This window comes from Cimex lectularius, unplaced genomic scaffold, assembly GCF_000648675.2.
Source record: "Cimex lectularius strain Harlan isolate CLEC.00 unplaced genomic scaffold, Clec_2.1 scaffold181, whole genome shotgun sequence".
In the NCBI taxonomy this organism is placed as follows: domain Eukaryota; kingdom Metazoa; phylum Arthropoda; class Insecta; order Hemiptera; family Cimicidae; genus Cimex; species Cimex lectularius.
Genome location: NW_019392752.1, coordinates 422,281 through 449,014, shown reverse-complemented (window position 1 = coordinate 449,014; position 26,734 = coordinate 422,281). Strand labels below are relative to the sequence as shown.

The following is a 26,734-nucleotide window of genomic DNA, read 5'->3' as shown; positions in this document are numbered from 1 at the left end:
ATAAATTTTTTAGCAAGCTACTGTCCTGAGCTACATTCACATTGAGCAGAGGACTAATCATTAATTCATTGTCTAATGGATACGTGTTTTTGGTAGTGTTGTAAGCCACAAAGGAGTTCAGGGCCTTAAATATGTGTCCTCATTGAATTTTCTTTGACCAATTTGATTTGACCAATTTCTTTGACCAACCTCTTCGTTGCCCCTCTGCCCTGTGTGCGCTGGCACCCAGACAATTGTAATTTTGTTATTCTCTTCAATTTCAGACAGGGCTCAAATGCAGTCCCAAACGACTCTGGACTTTACCGTTGATGCCGAAATTGCCTTCGGCTGTCCATATCCCCATCCTTTTTTCGCCCCTCACAGTGTCAATAGCCACAGTTTCCGCTTGAAAAACTGTGGCATATTGTCCAAAGCTTATATGAATTCAAGTCCTTGGTTTATTTCCGTAAATGCCAGTTTTGGAACCATCTGTAAACCAAATACGGTCGGCATTAACCCTTTCTCCCAGTCTACTCTACAATGTATTTTGAATAGAAGCTTTTTCTTGATAATTCAAACTGAATTTAGAGGTCAGGCATCAGTAGGCATCCCCAAAGTTCTGTCTAGCTGAAGCTCCCTCCGACGTTTTAGTTTCTCCTTGTTATGTTGGTGGGCTATTGGATCCTGTCCCTGCATTAGCCTATGAATTGTGGCTCTGGCCTTCCCCTGAATTTTTTTTTTCAGTGGATACCAGGGACTGGAGGAGCACTACAGCTTATTGTACTTTATCCCTGGCTCCATATTTTGGGGGAGGGCTCGCAACACAAATGTGAACTTGAGCCCGCGTTGTACCAGTGTTCTTCCGTCGAAGAAACCCATTTTTGAAGGGGGTTGGGACTAAATTCAGGGTCGCTGAGATCCGATCCCGCCCCTTTCATTTCTTTCAATTGCGGCCACCGGTCCCCTTAGGCTACAGAAAAAGTCCAGAGGCGACGGTTGGGATCTACTAGCCGAGAGTCTGACGCCTTAGCCACTCGGCTACCGCGGCCCCCCCAAAAAATGCCAACAGCACGCGGTGTTCCCAGGCGGTCACCCATCCAGGTACTAACCGCGCCCGATGCTGCTTAACTTCGGTGATCGGACGAGAACCGTTGTATTCAACATGGTATGGACGTTGGCTTTTTCCCCTGGATGGGTTTAGTTGTGGTAGACCCAGAAGGTCTTCCAGACCGGCCAGGATGATTCTTCTCATCGCCCCAGTGATGCTCAGACATAACAGTCATTGAACCGTAGTGACGAACCGCCCTTAGCTGTAATGTCAACTGACCCATAGACTATGATGGGTCTAACAACCGCTGTGTATAGCCATAGGGATATCCTTGGATTCCCAACATTTCCCACAAAGGCGTTTGCATCTGTCTTTGTGTACGGAGTGTATTTAAAGAACTCGACGATTTTACAAATAATCGGAAATTGCTCACACAATGGCACAATTTAGCTGAAAAGTTTTATCTTAGATCTCACCAATTCCATATGATGCACAATTTTTCAAATTTAAGAATTTCTTAACTGGAAAGTCAATTAGGATTTTCAAAACCTCCAAGATTATACACTAATACTTTTTCGCACCATCAGGGCTTGGTTCGAAAATCAAAGCACTCACTATTCTTTACCTTATAATACTTTTTATTCCGAAATTTACATCGCATGAGCTCAGGATTTCACAAATCATCCATTTTTCACATCCTAGTTAGGGGTCTGTGATCTCATTTTGACTACATCAATAAAAAATAAGTATTGCAGGAGATCGCGATTTCTACATGATTCACACTTTTTATGAGTTGATACTAGTGTCATCGTAGGCGTTCGTGGTTAGCAAATCATCCGCAATTTCTTTATCCTCATTTTTTTTATTTTTTATTTTTAAGGCTGACGGTTCTCGAAGCATCCTTGATTCCTCGTACCCTAACAGATCTTTCAAAGTCACATTGTAAGAACTATTTTTAAAGGTGCGATTTCTCATATCCTGCTATTTGTTAATCTCTAAAGTCAAATTGCAGGAACTAAAGATTTATAATGAGTACCCAATTTCTTACAGCTCGATCCTTTTTAGTTTAAAAAATGGATCGCAATAAATAGATCAGGATTCCTAAAGCAACCTCAATTTATAATTACCTGATCATTTTTACCGTAGTAAATCATATCGTGTAATTCAAATTTGCAAAACTTGTACGATTACTCATAGGCTGATACATTTTGGTCTCAAAAATAAAATCATGCAGCTTACAATTTCTATAAAATTTACACAAATTTCGAACAACTTCAACACTAATATCGCATATCATTTAATTATTATTATTAATTGATCTATTAGCGGGCTATTAAAATGTTAGAAGCAGCTTAACATCTAAATTGTTGCCATCGAAACCATGTTCTACTATTTAATATTGCCGATGATTGAGATTTTATTTTCAGTCTACATTGACAACGTTATTGCTCTTTCTCTGAGCTTTTCGCAAAAATAATTCAATTTAATCGGTTCGGGAGGAATCCTAAATTAAATTCCGCCAAGACCCCAGGGTGTTCGATTCTAGGAGGGGCACGCGCCCTGGCCTCTCCAAACTGTGTTATACCAGGAGTAGTGTATATTTAACTGTAAGCAATAAATAACCGGAGGCGGGCTAGGCTCCCGAGGCAGTCGCCCGACTGGAAAATGAATTATTCCGAGCCAATGGACAACAATGTCTGAGAATATATAGGGCATACGCCAGTCACCGTCCCTGCCCTCTCATGACGACACGCAACAAGACCGCATTTCCATAATTCCGGCATGACGCGAGTGAGTCGGAGTCACTTATTGGCTGTTGACGTTCCTGTCAGCGAAGTGGATTTTTTAAATGTTTTTTTAGGCAAGGAAGCTGTAGGCCCAATACGAATGACAGAATCAGACATACGGAAATTGGATTATCTTGTAAAATTGGAAATGCTACAGGCGTGACAGAATTGCCCACAGTAGAAATCTCTTCCCTAAATCCCGAACAATTATGGACGAATTAAATATTTTGACAAACAAAATCGATTTGAGTCCAATCAAAAAATAAATAAATAAATAAACAAATAATACAATAATTCCGAATGATATATTTCTAAAAATGTGTGCTAATAAGGAAAGACGGTATAGATCCTTAATGATACCAATAAAGTTCGTTGCTTGTCAGATATAGAAATTAAGTTGTCAATTATATGTAAGAGTTGTTAAAATAATTTATTTATTTCATGTGATTTCTTCTCTTTGAGGAGAGTGGTTTATCATTATTATTATTTTTCAATTAATTAAGGGTTTTTTTAGTTGAGATAAAAAAGTCAGCGTCACGAGCGAGATTCGAACCCACGACCTTCGGCTAGATACGCATCTACTCTATCATTTGAGCTATCGTGACCTCGATCTACTCGGACAATAACTTCCCATCTCAACCCTACCTTTTTGAATTTTCCCTCCTTTTTGCCATTTTTCAAATGTCGTGTATTTGATTCTCAGCGACAAATGAAATGGCCACGGAGAGCTTTACTGAAGGTATACTTAATTTTTACTTATTAAATTCACTAGTTTTCGTGGTCCGCTTTACCAATTAATATCTTTCAATTAATTCAGGTTATTTTTAGTTGAGAGAAAAATGGCAAAAAGGAGGGAAAATTCAAAAAGGCGGGGTTGAGATGGGACGTTAGTGTCCGAGTGGATCGAGGTCACGATAGCCCAGGTGGCAGAGCAGCGGCGTATCTAGCCGAAGATCGTGGGTTCGAATCCCGCTCGTGACACTGACTTTTTTACCTCAACTAAAAAACCTTAATTAATTGAAAGATAATAATTGGTTAAGTGGACCACGAAAACTAGTCAATTATTATTATTATTCAGTCCACTCTCATCAAATTCAGCTCGTGAATCATTAGTTTGTTATAAAAACAAAATTGTGTAAAACTTTTCCAACGGACGGTAAATTAATGTCGGTTAGACAATAAAGATTAAATCTGTAGGCACGAAGTTATTACTATAATAAATCGATTCAATTATCGGTGGTAAGGTGCTTACATATACATAACTTTTCTGGCAGATATTGAATATAAATGAATATCACACAAATAATTCAAAAATATGATAACCAATTAAAAATAGTATTGCACGCGACTTTATAAAATTTAAAATATTATAACGAAAAAGGCCATTGTCTTGTTTGTGTTAAGTTTAAGTTTAGAGAGGTTGGCGAGTCGGTTCTGCTAGTTCGATTACACGTCTTTTCCCATTTCCTGCTATTCTTTTACTCGTTTGATATATTTCAGCATTATTTCTTCATGTATAATGCTTTCCATTAGTGAACAAACCCACTGAGCTTTTCCTTGAATGCCTTTCAAGAACAAATGTCTACGTATTTTCAGAAGCACGTTCCTTTGTTGTAATCTCAACACACACCTACACAAAAAATTTACTTACTGTAAGTTTGAAAAAAATTACAGAGAATCAATTGTTTATTTTTGTATGAAACAAATGTTACCTGTTGGAACGGTCTTGGCGTTTTCGGATTTTTAACATAGTAAATTTTTCTTTTTTCTCTTGAAAGACATCGACATTATTTAAAATATCAGTCACCAGCATATTCCATAACTCAGATTCTGCTATAATATGAAAAACATTAAAATTACAATGAGTCCAAATTATTTATAAAACGTCTCAGAACTTTCAAACTAACAAATCAATCAAATCAAATGCAAACGATTATAGCAAATGGTAAAATAAAGTTTATCGTATAGGGGACTTAAAAAGTTGTGAATAAGGAGATGCCAGCAGCTTGATCTAATTTGGTCCCAATAACAAACAATATTACACTAAAAGGCTTTCAAGAGCAACACAACTTCAAAATAGGACTAATGACTCTATCAAAGTCGTCTACTCGCCAATTAAAGCTTCCACTGGAGTTGAATCACTGTCTAAAAGCTAAGTTTGATTCGGCATTGTCATGTAAAATGCAACCGGCGTTGACACAGGAAATCGATTCAGGATGGCCATTAGGATCCTAAGTCTTAAGTATTAATTCAAAATCCCCTGATATGTAAACATTATTGCTGTTTAAAAAAAAATTCAATTAGAAAAAAAGAAGTACATATAAATAAAAAAAAGAATTATTAAAACCATAGCAAAATAATTGCTTCATGTTACTTATGTAAAATAAAAATAATACGCTATAAGAATTTCTGTCGATTTGGTGTTTCTACTATACGATTCATTTGTTTATTATATTATTTATCTATCTATTTATGCTGATTCTATTTATTTTCTATTTATTTACCTTGTAAATAGCCTTTGAATTTCCTTATTTGCAACCGTTGCAATTTTTACTCTGTTTTGGGAAATTCACTGGCATTTAACATATCAAGTAGGGGACCTAGTATGCTACCATGTGGCACTCCTGAATTTATGGTTTTTAATTATGAATATTGTTCTTTTTCTATGTGTCTACAATGTCTGTCAGTTAGGTACGAACTGATAGTGCCTCTAAATACTGTCGCATTCCTTTTAGGTTACTGATGTCCATGCTACCCTATCAAAAGTTTGTGAGACATCAAAGAAGATAGCAAAACAAATTTAATTTGACTACTTTTGCATTACGCCCTTTATTGGTGCATTGTTGAACGTCTTATTCATAATCCCAACTGGTGGTCAGGGATGATTTCCTTTTTTTCTATAATGGGTTTTATTCTTTAGGTAATAACTTTTTGAAAAACTTAGAGACTGTCGGTCGTAGCGATATTGGACTACATGATTTGACCTCAATCGCCGGTTTCAATTAGCACAAAATGATCACATATAAATGAAAATACGAAATGTAGAGTTCAATATCTTCTTTAAGGTCTTTACTAGCTGAAAGAAGGACAAAAGTGTTGGAATCACCAAGCTGTGCGGGATTATTAGAAATGTATAAAAAACGAAGAAAAGGTGGCGACCGTTAGAGGGCGCATAATGAGGAGTGCACAGAGCCTGGTAGCCTTCACTAACTGTATCAATCCAGCCTTAGACGAGACGTTGTGTGTCGGGTTTCATCTTAATTGTAATCCTTTGTATTTATAATTTTAAACAAGCTTTAAATTAAATTCTAGTCATTAATGTATTTGTCAGAATATAATGTATTTGTTGGTTTTAATCACAACAATAGTTAGTAAGAATAAAAAACAGTTGGACTTGTAAATGTGTGAATGAGGTAATTTTTATTTTATATAAAAAACGTTATTGTATATATTAAGTTATTATTTTTGTCAATCGTTAATGTCATAATTACTCATTAATTTACTTTACATAGATGGCTTGTTCACCATATATAACCGAATGCTGGCCATGTGCTTCATAACCTAAACCATTGCATTAGTTTTTTTTTATAAGAAAATTTTTTTTCTCTTCTTTCTTGGGAAAGTATGCACTGATGTTTTAGATTGTTGATTGTTAAAATGTATATTAATTATGTATATTTTCTTAATAAATAGGCCCTGATGATGGCAACATAATGTTGCCGAAAGCTTGGTGATTCCAACACTTTTGTCCTTCTTTCACCTAGTAATGACCTTAAAGAAGATATTGAACTGTACATTGATTATCTGCAGGTCGATCTACAAACATCGTTTCTTCGAAAATAAGAAATATTAAAATTATAATAAAATAATTGCTTCTTATGATTAATTATTCAGAAATCATGAGATGCGGTCTGGTGTGATGTAGGTTTCAGAAAAACATTTTCTTTATCGTGCTAAAAGAAAATGTCTTTCTGAAACCTACATCACATCTGACCGCATCTCACAATTTGTGAATACTTATAACTAATGTACAGTGAACAAAATAATGCGTTATCCAGAAGAATTTCTTTCGAGTTGGTGTTTTCGCTCCTCTATTTATTTATTATGTAATTTATCTTATTAAATTCACTAGTTTTCGTGGTCCGCTTGACCAATTAATATTTTTCAATTAATTACGGTTTTTTTTAGTTGAGATAAAAAAGTCAGTGTCACGAGCGGGATTCGAACCCACGACGTTCGGCTATATACGCCGCTGCTCCACCATTTGACCAATCGTGACTTCGATCTTGACTATCCCCCTTCCAATCTCAACCCCACTTATCTAATAACCTTTTTAAGATAACTGATTTTAAGAAGTCGCTTTATGAAAAAGTAATATAATGTAATTGATTTAAGCAAAAATATATCTGTCTAGTTGTTCAGCTGGAACAGCTTCAAGGATTAAAAACGAATAAACGATATTATCAAGGCGACAAGATTTAAAAATTGTAGCTTGATTTATTTTACACAAAATTACTAGAATGTTGTGAAAACCCGGGAAAGGCCAAACCGGAATTATTCCTTGTGAACCTGTGTATCGAGGAATACATACAAATGTCACCTTTAAAAGGCTTCTTTATTATTTACACACCCGAGACTATATTCATCGGGCACAATTCTGCATTGTATATTCTCTCAATTTCTACTGTTTTTCTTATTTGAACGACGGTTTTTTTTCAGGGATTTATATCCAAATATCTGAATTTATTGTTTTGCCGACTATCCTTTGGCTGGTGTTGGTTTTAGCAATAAATTTATCCACTTTTTTGTTTAATCACATCAGTTTTTTTATTTATCCTACTCATTCCGTATAATTTGAAATTTAGATTATGATCAGCTGCGTACATTGTTGTTCTAAAAATAAATAAAAATAAAATAACTCCCAAAGACACAGAAACTCGTTTCCGAATGAATCTTAGGTGAGATGGTAAAATTTTCCCTGTAGCTAGTATGGACATGATCTTAAGGCCACTATTGATACATATGCCTAGAAAATGTCTTGTTCTGTTAACTCAAAAATATTCAATGGCATCCTTCAAACGGCATACATTCCAAAAAAATGTAAATTGGTAAAGTGGTACCTATACGTAAACCCAAAAAAGAATGGGATAAACCGACCAGTAATCGACCAATAAGTTTGTTGTCTACACTATCGAAGATCCTCGAGAGACAAATATTTACAAAGCTTCTGAGTTATTTAAGTCCTGTAATACCGAACACAGAATTTTGATTCAGAGCATCTCATTCTTGTACGGGGCAACTCCACAGAGTGGTGGATAAAATACTGCAAACTTATGAGGAAAAAAATATTGTCTAGGTCTATTTATAGATACCAAAAAGGCCTTCCATCGTGTGTGGCGTGAGGGCCTGCTATATAATATTTTAAAAGTTACTACCCGATACATACTACCGGCTGGTGGAGTCTTAAGTGACCGACTGAAAATTTTTTTGTCAGCTAGAAAGGAGCGAACTCGGTAGTGCGCAGCATCTCAGCGGGTGTTCCTCAAGGAAGTGTTGTCGGACCCCTCCTTTACATTCTGTCCGAGCATGACTTTCCAGCAGATAGCAACATCTAAATAGCCCAATTTGCCGATGACAAAGCTGTGCTACCCCAAAGTATCACGCTTAGCGCAGAAACGAAGATGCAGAATTACTGCCAAAAAATTGATGACTGGGCATCCATGTGGAAAGTTAAGCTGAATACAACTAAGTCCAAACTCATTAACTTCACTTATAAGAAGATCTCAAGGCCATCACACACAGTACTTCGTGGAACTAATGTAACTCAAGCGGACTCATATAAATACGTAGGGCTGCACTTGGACTCGCATCTCATCTGGAATAACCACAGATCCTCATGTGTAATGAGAATTCGCTTGCGTATTCGCAGTATCAAACCAATCCTCTCTAGCAATTCTGTCCAAATTCCACTTGAGCGACTTCTTTATCTAGGCCTAATAAAACCAATATGGTTTTATGGTTCGCAGATCTGGTGTTCTGCATCCGCCTAGAAAAAAAAGGGATACAAACGCTGCAGAACCGTGTATTACGGTTAATAACAAATGCGCCCTGGTTCGTAAGGAAGAACAGCTCCACAATGAAATATCGTTGACCGTATAAGACGAACTAAAGAAGTTGCTGCTTGCCAAAACTGATTCCAACTCGAATCCGGCAATTGCACAAATTCCAGCGAATATGCCTCCACCCCGCCAACAAAGACGGCTAAAAAGAAAGCATCATACGGACTACAGATTGTAAATATGTTGTAAATATATGTAAATAAATGCTAGTGTAAACGTGCGCCTGATGTTATATTATTGTAGATAAAAACAAAAAAGTAGGTTAATTTATTTATTAATACTCAAATTATTATATTCCAGTCAAAAAAATTTAGCTATATGAAAAAAAACAACTATAATTAATAATTTTTGGGATCGTGAGGAGCATTAAAAAATGAGGTAGTTTAGAAAGTCTCTTTTTCATTTTTTTTTCAACCTTTTCTTCAAGGCCTGGGCGAATTACAAAATATATGGTGATTGGAAAAATACAATACAGCTGTAAATATAAATTTTGAACCAAGTAATTTATGTGGCTCTATTCTTGTGGTGTCATGTCGGTGTTGTGTGAAATTATTTTGAAACGTAGATTTGTATTCTGCTGTTTTTGTATCATTGTGACATGGTGGTGGAAGCGGTAAATCTGGGAAATTTTTTTGATCATAGGCGGTTTTATTTCACTCAAAGGAAGTCGAGAATGGGGATTTTCTCGATAGGATTTGTGATTCGGGATTATTCAGTATTGGAAAGGAAGTTTAATTAAGGACGATAACGAAGTAAAGGGAAATATAAAAATAAAGTTTAATAGTTTATTTGCTTTTTGACGTTGGCGTAGCTACGGCTGAGTTTGCATGTATCTGTTCTGTAATTAATGCTGTATGTGTTTCTGTTAATGGAAATTATTTCTAGAAAGCTGCGATTGTATTTTTTTTCCATTGTTTATTATATTCACTAATTTCGTGGTCCGTTTGACCAATTAAGGAGGGAAAATTCAAAAAGGTGGGGTGGAGATGGGAAGTTGGTGTCCGAGCGGATCGAGGTCACGATAGCTCAAGTGGTAGAGCAGCGGCGTATCTAGCCGAAGGTCGTGGGTTCGAATCCCGCTCATGTCATTGACTTTTTATCTCAACTAAAAACCTTAATTAATTGTTTATTATTTGGATTTTGTCGAAATCACAGATGTGTTATTTTCAAAATGGTGTGTGGCCAATGCCATGGGATTGGTTGGTTGTGTTTTACACTGATAGATGTGCTGTTTATCAAATAAACAGTTTACCAAATATTGCGATATAATTATATTGTATGTAGCTGGACAGTTCATACAATTAATTTTTTAAATTAGGTCGTAGTCTGGTGTTGCGTCTTTGATTTTGGAAAAAACTGTCTGTACTGAATTGTGGTTTTCAAAAGCTATTTTGTTGTCTTCTGAGGAGAGAAATTAACTTAATTTGTCTGACAAATAATAAATCCCTTTACAAGAAATGTTAGCTAAGACACCCAAGTCGACCATGCTCTACATAAACAAAGAAGAAACTCCAGAGAGCTTAAAACTTAAATGAATGGGCAAAATCTCCTTAATGATAAAATAGTTGATACCCATGGCTTTTCTAGAAGACACGGGCGAGATATTTGAATTTAGACAAAACCATACCAGCTTACACACGGATTAGGGCCTATAAAGAGATTCTCAGCATTCAGGGACCTCGTCCGATTGTGGGAGGTAATCTTTTTCCCAAATGTGTTGCCACATCTATTTTACGACACTTTGCCACTCAAATCACTCACCTGATTAGATCTAGAGCTTTTGTATATTAAAAATCCTTAAGATAGCGTTAATAGGCAATAACATGCAAAATAAAATGTTATCTAATAAAAATAACAAATATATTATAAGAAAAAGTTGCGTCAAAGGTAAACAAAGTTAGTTTCTTATTGTAATAATAATAATAATACTATCAAATAAAATTATAGTATTAGTTTTAAATTAAAAAATTAATTAAACAGAAATAACGGATGAGCTCTTCAATGAATTTAGAAAAGAAAGAAACAACTAAGAATGAAGATACAAAAAAGTATATATATTTAAATTAAACTAAAAGTTCATTTGTGAGTACTCTTAATGTATACATGTGATGTGGCGTTGCGGTTGTGCGGGAAAGACTGTAGTCGGCTCCACTTATGCGGCGGTGCGGGAAGATGTCAAGCGTGCGGTCGTTGTGAGTCAAGACATAGAACACAACTGATTGTAGTGCGGCGGACGAATAATAATAATAACGCCCGTATTGTTGAACAGAACAGAACGTTGAACTATCGATTCACAATACAAAATAACTTATACAAAATTACTGCCTGAAACATCTAAATTTAAGAAACAGAGAGTATGCTGTCTTCTTGGCGGTTGAGACGCGACTGGTCCAGTTGACTGGACTTGACAAAAAAAAAAAAAAAGAAGGGACGTTTCCATGGTAATGAAAAAAACAAAACAATTCAATGTAGCAACGGCGACGTGTAAACACTGGTGCTCATGGCAACCGAAAACATAACATTTGGTTCCCATAGCAACGGGAGGCGTAAACATTCGTTCCCCGTGGCAACGAGACTAAACAAACTCTAACTTAAATTAAAACAAAAATAAAATTTAAATTCAGGCGAAAACAATATATAAAGATTATTGTAGATAGATTATATTGTTATCAGCTGTGAATACCATAATTGTATTTTTTTCATATTAATTCTATATGAATGTAGTGAATTTAATATTTTTTCACTAATTCTTGTTATCTTATATTAAACATTGTGCAACCTGAAGTAAAGTAATAATAATATAATCCATATAGACAAAATGTTTTAAACATTTATCGATAAATATGTCACAAATATGCGGGATTGGTGCAATTTATGAAATGTGCGACGTGGAGGAACCGTAACTTAACTAAGGAATGTGGGTTACCCCAAGGCGATGTTTTGAAGCTTCTAAAGTTGTACAACTGGGACTGGCACAGCCGCTGCCACGTATAGAAACGATATTCACATGAAAGAGTTTTCGCCTGTCCTAACTTCTTTGTAGCGAAGTGATTTACAGTCGGGTACAACAACATGAATGACAAATATGTCATAAATACAACTAAAGACAATTTTGCCCCGCTAGCGATGTTGGGTTCGTATCCCGGATGTTTGATTGATAATTGAACGAAAAATATATTGGAAAGTGGACGGTAAATCTTCCCAGTTATGAAAGCAATTACTTTAAATAGAACACACCCTGAGACACATCACCTGGTCAGACATAAACTATATATAACTCAATAACATGCAAATAACGAAAAAAATAGATAAGACAAACAGGCAAGCAAATAAAAGACATATAAAAATAAAAACAACCTTTTGTGGAATAATCAACGCAATTTACCTTACACAAAAAAATGCAGACAAGCTTAAAATAGAGCCATGTCGTAAAAAAGGAAGAAAAGTAGACATAATCATAACCAAGGAATGTAAAAATACTAGACATTAAATGCGAAAATATAAAACTCACGTACAACGTTGACGTATGTGCATTAAAACAACGAAAAATGATGAAAACGAACTTATTATAGGTTAATTATTTTTGTGTGTCTATCATATAGGAAAAAGCTGTCTATATGTCCTTTTGTTCCTGGGTCTGTTTTACTTACAGATATATTTATGTAGAAATAAGTTTTTGTTTTTACTTTTTGTGTTTTATATAGGCAAAATTAGGCTTAAATAGAGTTAAATCCCCCGACACTCAGGCAGCGTGAGAAAAAAAGCTGCTTACGAAAACCGGGAAGAAAAAGAAAATGGTCTTCTTGTATTCATACACGTATGCAAAAATGCGAAAAAGCGGACGAAAATTGATTACTCTATCTGCCAGCATTCAGACAGTATGCGTAGTCCTACCAACAATAAATCTAAACGCGATAATCGTATTAAGCAGTTGTATTTTCCGTCAAGGAAAAGGAAATCCCTTCAAATTTTTGTAGGCTCTTCTACCGATCGTCGTGGAACGAAACGGAATCCAGACGAAAATGAAAGTCTCGGATTATGATTTGAAAACACATACTGACATGGAGCCCGGGGATCAATGATGAACTAATCCTATTATCTGCCCTCCCACACCTTATCCACAGAAGGCCACGGTAAGCCTCAAAAGGAGCTTTAAGAGGATTCACCCTCTCCAATTACAACTTCCCACACCTCTAATTATAGGACCCTCAATTCATGCAAATCCCAAATTGGGCGGGACACTTGGAAAAACCAACTGCTCGACATAATTCTAATGACTATTAATATTATTAATAGAAGCACATTAAAGTAAAAAACAACGTACGGGCTTGAATTACCATAGTTATATTTGTCTTTGTCTAATATTTGACGTGGAAAGATGTGAATCACCTTTTAAAGTACACACACTTAGTGTTGGATAACAAATGAAGCAAAGGGAAAATATGCTAATTAGTATTTACTATCGTACAAACACATTACTGCACAAAATTAGCTAATGTTTAAAGACTTAATATTTTATAACACCTCAGTTGCAGCATCTTTCATATCATTACTTGTCAAACGGATTCAGAAAGACTATAATTAATTGAGCATCGCTTTAGAACATACGAAAATCTGTAATTTTTGCGAGAAAAAGTCGTAGGCCTTTTTATTATAATGATTTCATTTGAAAGCAACGTAACAATATTATTCACAAATGTACATGCAACAAGAAAACCGGATAATCGTATTTTGTTGTTTATGTCAAACGGTTTGTATTTTTATCGTTATATTAATTATGACATACTTATTTAATCTTAATTACAGAAGGTCAGAACACGATAAAAATTATTTATTTATTCACTAGTTTTCGTGGTCCGCTTGACCAATTTTAATATCTTTCAATTAATTAAGGAGCCATCGTGACTTTGATCCACTCGGACACTAACTTTTCATCTCAACCCCACCTTTTGAATTTTCCCTCCTTTTTGCTATTTTTCAAATGTCGTGTAATCAATTTGATTCTGGGCGACAATCTTTCATTTTGCTTATTACATTTATTAGGATTCGTGGTCCGCTTGAGCAATTAATATCTTTCAATTAATTAAGGTTTTTAGTTGAGATAAAAAAGTCAGTGTCACGAGCGGGTTTCGAACCCACGACCTTCGGCTAGATACGCCGTTACTCTACCATTTGACCAATCGTGACTTCGATCCACTCGGGCACTAACTTCCTATCTCAAACCCATCTTTTTGAATTTTCCCTCCTTTTTGCCTTTTTCAAATGTCGTGCAATCTATGTGACTCTCGGCGACAAATGAAATGGCCACGGAGCTTTAGTGAACATATAGTTCATTTTAACTTATTAAATTCACTAGTTTTCGTGGTCCGCTTGACCAATTTTAGTATCTTTCAATTATATAATAATATAATAACTCATTGAACATATTGAATCATTTAAGTAGGAGATAGCCATGCAACAGTTAATGATAAAATCGGGCTTAAGCGCAAGTGCCACTAAAATTTATAAACTGCAAGAATGGCACTATTACTATACTAGATAAAAATGGCAAAAAGGGGGGAAAATTCAAAAGGTGAGGTTGAGATAGGAAGTAGGTGCTGGAGTGGATCGAAGTCGTCATAGCTCAAGTGGTATAGCAGCAGCGTATCTAGCCGAAGGTCGAGGGTACGAATCCCGCTCGTGACACTGACTTTTTTATCTCAACTAAAAACCTTAATTATTTATTTATGATGGTTTGAAAAAAAAATCACCACAACACCGGAAAATCATTTAATGATAGATATTCTTTTAGCCTTACTCTAGTGCACATCTAGCCTAGTGGTAGATTCCAATTTAACTAATAATTTATTACTTAGCTTTGCTCTAAATAACGCGTATTACCACCTCTGAGGGCCTTAAGTCTCCTAGGCCCCGATTAAATAAGCGATCGGATTTCTTCTTATGAAATAGAATCCCACTCTTCAACAACAGTGGTTTGAAGCTATTCAAAGATTGCTGGTGGCGGGTAAAGATGTCCAAGAAGTTTCCTATACAATGTCCCATAAGGGTTCTGTGGGATTCACGTCGGTGGTATGGTACTCCCAACATCTTCTACATTGAGCATTATCATAAGAAGCTGGAATAATTGGAAAATTAAATGAGCGATAATCAGTTTGATATAGTCTTGGACGTTGATTTTACCCTATACCATAAGTGACTCTATTTGGAAAGGCTGTGGCTAACGCATGCCACTTGAAACATTCTCGTAGTCTTCTCCACGCCCGAACCCGGTCATCATATTGCCACAAACTAAACCGGCATCTGCGAAAAGAACATCTCCCATTGTTCAATTATCCAAGCGAGATGGTGATAGTGCCGAATAGTCGCTTTTCTATTCAATGACCAGTAGTAGAGGACCTGATATGTGGATGTTTATAGACTAGGATATTCTTACGAAGCATTACGAAGTTTCACAGCTCACCCTTACATTACGGATGGTTTTAGTTGACTACCTATCAAAGAAGCCGTTACATGACGGTCCGTAGTGCGGTGAGTGTAATAAAACGATCTTGCCGTCGTACATTGCGGTCGACTATTAACTTCTATTCGATCAAATCTTCCGATTGCCCTAAACCGTGGTACACCATCGTGGAGTATGCACACCCAGGTCTTGGGCAATGTAACCGACGCTACGTCCGTCGTTCGCCAGAGAATCTGCCCGGGCGAGAACTCAATTTAAAACCGTGCTTTCAAGAAAAAAAATATTTTACTCTAATTTGTTGTGTCATCAAAGAAGATAATGTAAAAACCAATTAACTCACTTGAGGCGTTGGCTCTGGGAAGGTTGAAACTGAACTGATTTTCTTTATTTTTATTCTAAAGATGGTCAAAGTTTAATAACACTAATAAATAAACGGGATAATGTTTAAAAATAAGTCATTAATATTGTAGTTCTGGTCATGTAAATATAAATTTTACTGGGTCGTGATTAGTGACCGTTAGTCGATGATTATTCAGAAATCGTGAGATGCGATCTGGTATGACGTAGGTTTCAGAAATACAGTTTCTTTATCGTGCCAACGTTTCGATCTTTATTGAGATCAACTTCAGGGCCTGGGATTTACAAACATTGTTTAAATTTAACAAATACATGTAGGATGTGGAAAAAAGAGAATTTATACAATGCAAAAAAATATTTTTTAAAAATTATATTCAATCAAAGTATTTCTCTAAACTCGAAGTGTTTGTTTTCTGCGTAAGTGCCAATCTCGTGTGTCGTGTTGAGAGTGCCAGTGAGATATTGCTGTTTTATGTTTTAAGTTAACTATTAATCGTTATACCGAAGGAAGGAGGAATCGGGATATCACCGAAGACAGTATATCACCTAAGTTAGAGATGAGGGATCATCAAAACAAGTATTTTGTAACTTCTGCCAAGCATTCAACCATTATTGAGGTCTTCATCAGGGCTCTACAAGTAATTACAACGTTTATAATTAATAATAGGTAACAGAAAAATTATCAAAAAACATTGGATAACTTCCTCTTCACAATATTAAGAGGAAAATACTATAATGACAATAGTAAAAATAACAATATATATGTAACCGAATGAGAGGTAAACAATTGTTGTTATAGACACAACTGACACAACACGGACAGAAAAAATTAGGCAACTGTAGAGGGTGTTAGGATTATCGATATCACTTCTCAAGTTTAGTAAATTAACATCAGATTTAATATGTAACATTTCTTTTAATCATCTTCTGTCCAAGATTTTCTCCCTGTCAACCACATCCAAATCGTCAAAGTTTATTTCATGATCGGTTCATGATGAAGCCTTGACAAAGCGGTTCCTGGCCTAGTGTTTTCAGAACGATCATATCTTCAATGCGTTAACCTGGTATGCTGGTATTGTTTGATCTGACCATAGTAAACCAAGGGGCAATCTTTACGCGGGGTAGAGTAAACCATTTTAGACAATCTTAAAATTAACAAACTTTATTTTTGTGAAAAATTTCTTACCCATCTTACTGTGATATTTGCACTCGACTTTTGAAATATTTAACTGGCTCTCCGACAGAAACTGAATCTATTTAGAAGCATCATCAATGCATACCAAAGGAGAAAAATCTCTCTACCCCATCCCACTAAATTTGACAGAATTAAAAATATGACGTCGAATAAAATTGCCAACCGTACCAACCCCCTACCAATTTCTAACCATCATTATCATAGCCTGAAGTATTTAAACCCTTTAGTAAAGGCACAAACAACAAAATAATCCATAAAAAAATAAATCCAACAAATTACTTTTTCGTGCCATTTGAAAATTGACCCAAAAGCCATTTTTATTTGCAACAAACCAAATATTTCCAATTTGCAAACAACTAATGTTAAAACTATTGTGAATTTAAAGAAAAGAGTGAAAATTCTAGAAACAAAATCTTGAATGTATTGGGGCAATTTAACGAGCTTTTAAGTATCACTCTCATCGATCACTGCCTTCTCTTATAAGACTTCTGAAAATGATTTTTTTCAAATGTTATATATTTTTCTAGAATTGTAAGGATGGTTTATCGTCGCATCATAGTCCAAAACTACTTTTTATTTGAATAAGAATCGTTTCCTTCATGACACTCTATCAGTGGTCTTATAGTATTTATAGAATTAAATTTAAACCTTCGTGTTTAAAAAACAGCAACTTAATACAAGACTTGGATTACTACGAAGGCTTCTAACCCCCAAAATCGACTTTGACAATTAAGACAAAGCTAACACTGTACAAGACATTTACTAAGCTCAATATGGATATACTGGAACTGCGCATCCAGTTTTCCAATCAAAAGTCCTAAGACGAATTGTCAAAGCACCTTATGTCGTAAACTTCACAAAAAAGTCAATATTCCTTTTCTCAACGAACTAATCGTCCAGATTCCAAACCTTCCACACCAACCTTTCGAACCATCCTAACCATATTGCTCGAGCCCTCTCCACTCTTTCCCATCCTGGCAACCCACCGACAACCGACGATGGCCTCGGGACCTCCTTGACCTCTAATCATACACACTGAGTGCCAGCAATGGCTGGTTACTCAAAGCATGTGTTCTACCCGGGCATTAGTGCTAGTGTTGTGCTGTGTGATATATTAATAATGTATATTTGCTTAGTATACTATCATGTATAGGTTACAAAAAAATTATAAAAAAATGTTAGTGTATCAATTAATAAAATTTGCCAATTTCTCTGATCATTGTTTGAGACAAATTCCAGTAACAGTAATGAAATTTTTTTAGATTATTTCAAGTTCCAGAAATTTGGGAGGAAGGGATGTTAAATTTTTATCTTAGATAAAGCATGTTGCTTTGAACATCATTTTTGAAAAACATTTTCTCTTATTTTTTTTCTATTTTGTTGATTTGAAATGGGTCCTAAGAAAAATATATGTTCCTACTTAGGTAAAAAAACCACCATGTTTAGCAGCATTGATTATTTTAACAAAAAATGTATTTTATACCTTTTTCTAGTCTTGTTCTCTAATAAAACAGTACTCGCATCGAAAATAATTGACCCTATTGTAGAATCGAAAATGGTCCCTTTACCAATAAAATACTGATACAATATCCAGCCCCTTCTTTTGCTGACAGATAGATAAAAGAAATTCAACGATTGCCTAATTCTACCGGTCAATTCCCAAAACAGCCAATTAGATAAAATTGAAATATGAATTATAGTTTCATGGTTTGGCAGTTAATTCTTTTCTTTTTCGGTTAAAGAAGGCGTAAAATTGCAATTTAATCGCCCTTGTCAAACCTCATTTCGGCCCAATAACTTTTTTTGTCCTCCACCCTACGAAAACACTCACCCTTTAGAAATAGGCATTTTGCCGTCAAATTGATACGAAATGGTTTCGTACGAGGTCATCGTGCTCAACGGATGATGCGCAAAACAAGCGTCAAAATAACAAATTTCACAAATTTACCGATAAGACGTAACATCCTATTAACTAGTATCGTAATTGCTTCCCTTTCTGTCTTTTGGTAGTTAGTAACTTTGAATTGTTAGAGTTTAGTTCTAGAGCACACTATAATCAACGTATTTTCATTGTGTTTAAACAATAACAGCAACATTGAACAAAATATAAATATAATTAATAAGAAAATAACAATTCTTGGACTTTTTAAAATTTATACATACATTAAAAGTATGGGGCTGCGTGAAATATGAAGAGAAGCAAAAGATATTTTTAAAATTTTTATTAAAATATTTTTTAGACTACCTTGACGCCTTCAATCATCATATTTAGAGACCAAATCGGAGTAAATTTTTACAAGCTCTTTCAAATGCCCGAAAATTGTTGGCTTAAAATTACCGCTTTGGAAATTATAAAGAAAAACATAGCATGATCTAAGGATCTTAAAGAGCTTCTGGGATTAATTCACGCTAATTTAAAAGATTTAAATGCTGTGGTCTTTTGGGAAATGAAAGAATTGCTATTTCAGGACAATTTGTGGCCAATTAGAAGTAGTGCCTTAATTCAAAACCTATTATTATGAAAATTGGTGGAGAACTGATTAACCATAAGTATAACATTTACGATAATACTTGACATTCATGTCTTTCATGTTGGTCCAGTCCTAGGGAGGATACCTATGTACCTAAAAAAAACTTGATCGTTTTACAGGAAAGATTGAACAAGACGGAGCACTGCATCTGTAAAAATGAGATTTTAGTTTCACAAGCAAATCATTGTGCCGCACTTGATTGAAAACATTTTAACATCGATACATAATCCAATGGTGATCGAGTCCTGGTTGTATGTCAGTCCTCAGTTTTCCTCAATCAATTCGATGTTGCTGTCGCGGCCAACAATGCGGAATTCTAAATCCTAGTAGGTTAAAGTTGATATGTTGAAGAATGTGAGGATGGTAATTTTTCGAACAGTTTTGAGAGTACCGAGAGGAGAGATATGGGGCTGTAGCTTATAACCTTCTCAATAAACTTGCCATTGTTATTTTTGCTTATGTCTAAGTCAATTGGATTGTGACCAAAAGGTAGTGTGGAACTAAAGATTTGGATTAATTTGAACTAAGGCTTTTTTGGTACGTGGATCAGCAGCACTTAATCAATTCTATCAAATCCGGATGATATTTTTGTTAGGAATGCGGTTTATTGGTTTGTGCACTTGGGATGAGGAAAAATGGTTGCCTAGGGGTAAGCTGAAATGGCTCCTGTAGGACTTGTGACACCGAACATCATGCTCCACATCTCTAAAAGAATTTGTTTTGCATTGCTCTGAAAAACGTAGCCGAACGCTTCTAATTTTGTTGACGATAGCTATCAGTTCGCATGCAGGAGTGGTGGGATGTATAGCGTTAATGCAATCTGGAACCAATCGACTGAAAAAAATGACCAAAAAGATTACTAAAAAATTAAGTTTAAAATTATAGCTCATTCTTCGTATAATATTTCTGCCAGTTGCTCCAACCCACGTGTTACAAGTGTTGGGATGTCAATCGAAAAATTCTTGCTAAGGAATTTTAAAAAAATGGTTACGCTTTCCTTCCGACAAATCGGAAAAAGAATCGAAGTAAATACCTAAAAACGGAGGAAGTGTTTGGCCGAGAAGCAGAATTGATTTATAGCTAACTAACAGTTATTCTTGGGGCCGCGGTAACCGAGTGGTTAAGGCGTCAGACTCTAGGCTAGTAGATCCCGCGGTCGTGGGTTCGATCCCCACCGTCGCCTCTGAAATTTTTCTGACGCCTAAGGGGACCGGTGGCCGCAATTGAAAAGAATTGACACGGCACTCATCAATGGAAGGAGCGGGATCAAATCTCAGCGACCCTTAATTTGGTCCCCAACCCCCTTCAAAAATGAGTTTCTTCGATAGAAGAACACCGGCATACCGGGGGCTTGAATTCACACTTGTGTAGCGAGCACCCAAAAATGAAGCCAGGGATAAAGTACAATAAGCTGTACAGCTGCAGTGCTCAGGAGGGCAAAAACAGATATGCTCTCACAATTTAGAATCTTTCTAACTCTTTGCTGATCTATTCTAAATAGTTTAACATGGATTTTTCACATTGCTCACTTGCAGCAGCTGACAAATGCATCTGCTCTCAGTCTACCCGTGGTTAGACGTGTATCCCGTGTATCAGGATTTCGGCAATAAGCCTGATGTTAATTGTGATAATATTATGATGCATACTCAAACTACATGAGCTTTTTAAACTATTTTTGCGAGTTATCACAATCTCAGTAAGGTGCAGGAAGGTTCGACACCCATGAATACTATACTACATATACTTGAGTACTACTGGCTAGAATTGATTCTACAGATAGTTGTAGAACTACATCAATATCCACCGAAGGTCACAAAGGACCCTTTTTCCTTTTCAATAACAAATCTTCTCTGTAAATTTATAAATAATGCCGGGCGAGTGCTCGACTATGCTTTTTCCTTTCAGTTTTAATAAAGTTACGACCTGCAACAGCGGCTTTCATTTTTTTAACCAACGACATCTTAATATTGGGAAGATTTCGTAAGAAACACTCATCTTTCTTATTCAACCGAATTAATTGGCTTTATTGAGTAAGCCGAATAATGATAAACAAGCTTTGATACCGGTATACATGTAACTGTTGATTATTGATAAATATTTAATAAATTTATATTATTCACCGTTCTCGGAAAACCTGAAGTTTTAAAACGTTAATTTTTCATAAGCTCTATTATTTCACAACTGACTCAATAATTAGGCACAGTTTTTTTCAATCTAATTAAAAGAAAATTTAACTTGTCAAATTTACAAAGAAAATTTACCCTGGGGAAGTTAGAACATTTTTTATTATTTTATTGTATTATGTTTGTTTTGTGGGTCCTGTTGTCAAATGAAATTTCTGTTGGAAATGTTTCTAAAATTAAGAATAAAGGATCGGATATCTGGGTATGCTTTAGCTTTTATAGAAACCACTTTATTCTATTAACCCTTTCCCGCCAAACGTTGCCTCAGGGTAAAACAAATTTACGAAATTTGCTAAAGCTTAGATAATCCCTTGGGTTTAGGGCCAGTGCAGTTTTTTTCTTTCAATGTTTCATCCCGTGTATTGGCAACACTGATTTCTTTTCTGGTGCCAATCTAAAATCTCCATCTTGGAAATTGCTATCTCTTCTACATGGTTCTTCACCCGACCACCGCACCTTATATTGATTTTTATATTTGCCAAAGATAAACGTTTTCATAATCAGTTTATAATTTTTACCCTTTCTTTCCCACAGTTAATTCAGAGCAACTCCAAAATTAGTAATTTTGTAAACAAAAATCCCGTAAGTTTAGGGCAGGGCGTAGTGCTCTGTGTCAGCCCAACTATTGGCAACCCTGATTTACTTGGTGCCATTCTAAACTCTAATTATTATTAAATCCATTATATTTAGTAGTTATTAACCAAATTACTTTTTTCAATTAATTAATCGTTTTATGTACGGTTTTGGTTGAAATGAAAATTTAGTGCCACGAGCTGGATTCGTACCCACGACCTTCGGCTAAATACGTCGCTGCTCTAGTTACCTTTCGAATTTTCCCTCCTTTTTGCCATTTTTCAAATGTCGTGTAGTCAGGATTCGATTCTCTGCGACTTATGAAGTGGCCACGGGGAGCTGTAAGTAAAGTTATACATCGTTTTACTTATTAAATCCATTGTATTTAGTGGTCTATTGACCAAATTACTTCTTTCGATTAATTATCCTTTTTATGTAAGGTTTTGGTTGAAATGATTCGAAAGGTTATAGGTTGAGATGGGGAGTTGGTGTCCGAGTGGATGGAAGTCACGATAGCTAAAGTGGTAGAATAGCGGCGTATCTAGCCGAAGGTCGTAGGTTCGAATCCCGCTCGTTGCCCTAACTTTTTCATTTCAACCAAAACCTTACATAAAAAGATTTACCTATTATACTACTATAATTACCGGGATTTTACGGTAACCTTTTAACCAAATTGCTAATATTCGCACTGCTGTAGGAGAACATTGGGCCATAAATGGTTGAAAAACGTCAATTCCCTCTGATATCATTCGTGTATATTGTAGAATAAAAAAAATTAACATTATTGATTTAACACGACGAGAAAAAAAAAACATTTTACCACCGAATTCTTTATTTATTTCGCTAAATTTAATTCTTCTCCATTTTAATTAAAATACGAGAAACGGTTCTTCTCCGAGTTATGCCCTCTTATTAATGTTTTTGCTCCGCAGCATAAATTACTCAATTAACTGAAGTCGTTAAATAGAAGGGTAACGTCGGGTAAATGCTCTGAAACCATTTTTACAAGGTTAATTAGGTGACATAACAATAAATGCGAAATTAGGCACTTACAATTCAAATAACTAGCAAGTTTTATGAAACGTAAAATGAGGCTGAATCCACAATGTTGATTTTATGCTCGCGTGTAAAATTTCCGTCGAAAATCTCATGTTCCTAGAAATTTCCAGATATGATATTTCACAACCAATGTATTACGGATAAATTCACATATTTCGATAGATCGGTTGATGTAATTATAGTAATGCAAGTGATTTTTGAGCTAATGCGTACAATTAATTTTTTATTTCTAGCTACATTTCAAGAATCAACTGCCAGCCCATCGTCAGACCTTTTTGGAATTCAACCATTAGATAGTAATCGAATAGATAGCATTAGGTTGGGCCATGCCCGTCTCGGTAATTTTATTTAAACTTCTATAAACTAATGTGTGTATTTAGATGTCAGACTACTGCTTGTTCTAATTTTCATATACAATTGTATGCAGTATCATATATCTGAATAGGAAAAGTCAATTTTTCTCATTTAGTACCCAAAAATATTGAATGCCTCTAGTTGTTTTTTTCTTTTTTTATAAAACAAGACAGTGAATTAAGTTTACAATAATGTAAACTACTTGTTTTTCCTGTCTACTGTAAAATGAAAATTTTCTGTTCGTCTTCTCTATCTGAAGAATAATGTCTTTTTAATACTAGTTTCTGGCTACGAAAATAGTAAACAATAAATTCTATTGACAGTTACAATTAATTAAGGTTTTTAGTTGAGATAAAAAAGTGAATGGCACGAGCGGGATTCGAACTTTTAATGGGGGATTTTAATTGTAATATATTAATTGGTCAAGCGGACCACGAAATTAGTGAATTTAATGAATTAAAAATGAAGTATACTTCACTAAAGCTCTCAGTGGCCATTTCATTTGTCGCCGAGACCCCAATCCTATTACACGACATTTGAAAAATGGCAAAAAGGAGGGAAAACTCAAAAGGTGGGGTTGAGATAGGAAGTTGGTGTCCGAGTGGATCGAGGTCACGATAGCTCAAGTGGTAGAGCAGCGGCGTAGCCGAAGATCGTGGGTTCGAATCCCGCTCGTGCCATTGACTTTTTATCTCAACTAAAAACTGTAATTAATTGTAATGTATTAATTGGTCAAGCGGACCACGAAATTAGTGAATTTAATTGAATCTATTGATAGTAAAAAGTATGAAAACCCGGGTTAAGGAGAGCCTTTCTACTTTTTAAAATTGACCTAGTTGTACCTATAAGTTCTACACAAAATTATTTTTAGCATATGTTTGCTGCAAAGGTTGACGCTAAAATAATTTCGTCTTTATAACTTAATTGCTTACTTATTCGGAAATCGTGAGATGCGGTCTGGTGTGATGTAGGTTTCAGAAAAACATTTTCTTTGTCGTGTGAATGTTTCGATCTTTATTGAGATCATCTTCAGAGCTCAAAGCGTTTGTTTTCTGCGTAATTGTGCCATTCTCGTGTGTCTTGTTGAGTTTGCCTTGTAATTGCTGAAGTTTTTATTAGGAGGTCCACAAATTGGTTCTGTACTTTAGCTACATATTTAAGATGTTTTTAAGTATGGCACAAAAGTAGACTTTGTTCGCTATTTAAATTTAAAGTTGTTACAAGAAGAACAAACATTCTCTGTATATCTTTTTTTTTTCTCGTACTGACAATATTTTTTTTTTGTTGATAAATATCTGTTTTTTTTTCACATTCCGCCCATTGGTGGTTCTTTCGATAAATAATATAGTCTTGTCTGAATATAAACGAGTTTTTCAATTAATTAAGGTTTTTTTGTTGAGATAAAACTGTCAGTGTCAAGAGCGGGATTCGAACCCACGACCTTCGGCTAAATACGCCGCTGCTCTACCACTTGAGCTATCCTGACTTTGATCAACTCGGACACCTACTTTCTATCTCAACCTCACCTTTTGAATTTCCCTCCTTTTTGCCATTTTTATCTAGTATAATAATAGTATCATTCTTGCAGTTTATAAATTTTAGCGGCCTCGATCTATCGTGACCAAACTTTTCAAGTCAACCCACCATTTTGAATTTTCCCTCTTTTTTGCCATTTTTCAAAAGAAGATCTTGAGATGGGAAGTTAGTGTGCGAGTGGATCGAGGTCATCATAGCTCAAGTGGTAGAGCAGCGGCATATCTAGCCGAAGGTCGTGGGTTCGAATCTCGCTCTTGACACTGGCAGTTTTATCGTCAAGCGGACCACGAAAACTAGTGAATAAACTAGTTTGATTCTACTTTCTCGGGCTCCCCGTTTGTTAACGGTTAACTCGATAGTCGGCTCGCCTTCCGTTTCCCCAAAGTTCATTCACGTCCTAATTGTAATTAACACACGCATAAAGAGCATATTACAAATACGTGTAAAATAAACGTGTGAGTGTGTGTATGGATGGCCTTAGGGACAAGAGGCAGACGTCGATAAGGAAAGATGGAACCCTAGGGACAACCTCCCTGCGTGCTCAAATACGATCAGCATGCGCTCTAATAAATACATTTTACGTTCTGTTTAACTCTGACCACCCCTGACTGCACTCGTATGAACGTTTCCTAAGCAACCAATGGCACTCGCAGATATAATAAATATTGGCATGCCACATGTACAAAACAAAAGCTAAAATTAAATAATATAAACCAAAAGATCTTCATAAATCAACTGTAGGCAGTATTATCGTATTGACCGAATTATCTTTGATTTTTCTGAATTATTGACCGGTAATAGTTAATTTTCTTCATAGGATAGCTTTTCAGGTTGGTATGAAAACTGGTATGGCATTTTTGAAACAGGACATTTTTCTTAGTTTATTTGATGTGGGAATGTGATCGGTATTTTCGTCGTCGAGGATACAATGGTCTTTGACAATGGTTTTCTCTGGGAATCTGCCCGTCCTGATTCTAGCACGGAATTCAGACCATCTTTTTATTGCGACGCTCTGCGATTAAACCCCACTCCCTGGGTAAACGGAGAAAATGGACATTGATTAAAAATGTGATCACAAAAAATAAGAACAAATCATTTAACGACAAATTATTTCACTTGTATTATTATTGGTTATAATCCAACCGGCAAACACCGGATGATAATCGATTCCGACATTTGCGATCTGAAGCGCTTTCGAATTTCGACAGACCATTCTTTCCGACGAATAATTGAAATTCTATATCACAATGGGATAATGCGTTTATACACAGAATAAATTTTTGATAAAAGCGGGATTGGTTTAAAAATTTTGATTGCATAATACGCGATTATGGACGGTCGAAATAATTAATTCAACCCAGTAACTTAATGAAACAAACTTCATTAATAGAAAAAGGAATACTTGCTTAAATGTCTAACTTCTTAGGAAAAATTTATCAGCTGGCCCTGTAACTATCATTGAATCCAGAAGAATGCAATAGCCTTTGATCTCTCGTTTTCTCTCTCTCACTCTCTCTCTCTCTCTCTCACCCTCTCTCTCTCTCTCTCTTTCT

General features: G+C 35.6%; 1 protein-coding gene and 1 non-coding gene across 2 annotated transcripts in view; one reads left to right on the top strand and one right to left on the bottom strand.

Moving 5' to 3' along the window:
* Positions 1–26,734, top strand: part of LOC106667137 — a 247,456-nt gene that overhangs the window by 16,433 nt on the left and 204,289 nt on the right. The window lies entirely within an intron of this gene.
* Positions 1,040–1,158, bottom strand: LOC112127023. The gene has a single exon (XR_002910355.1). It is a non-coding gene; the product is annotated as a 5S ribosomal RNA (ribosomal RNA).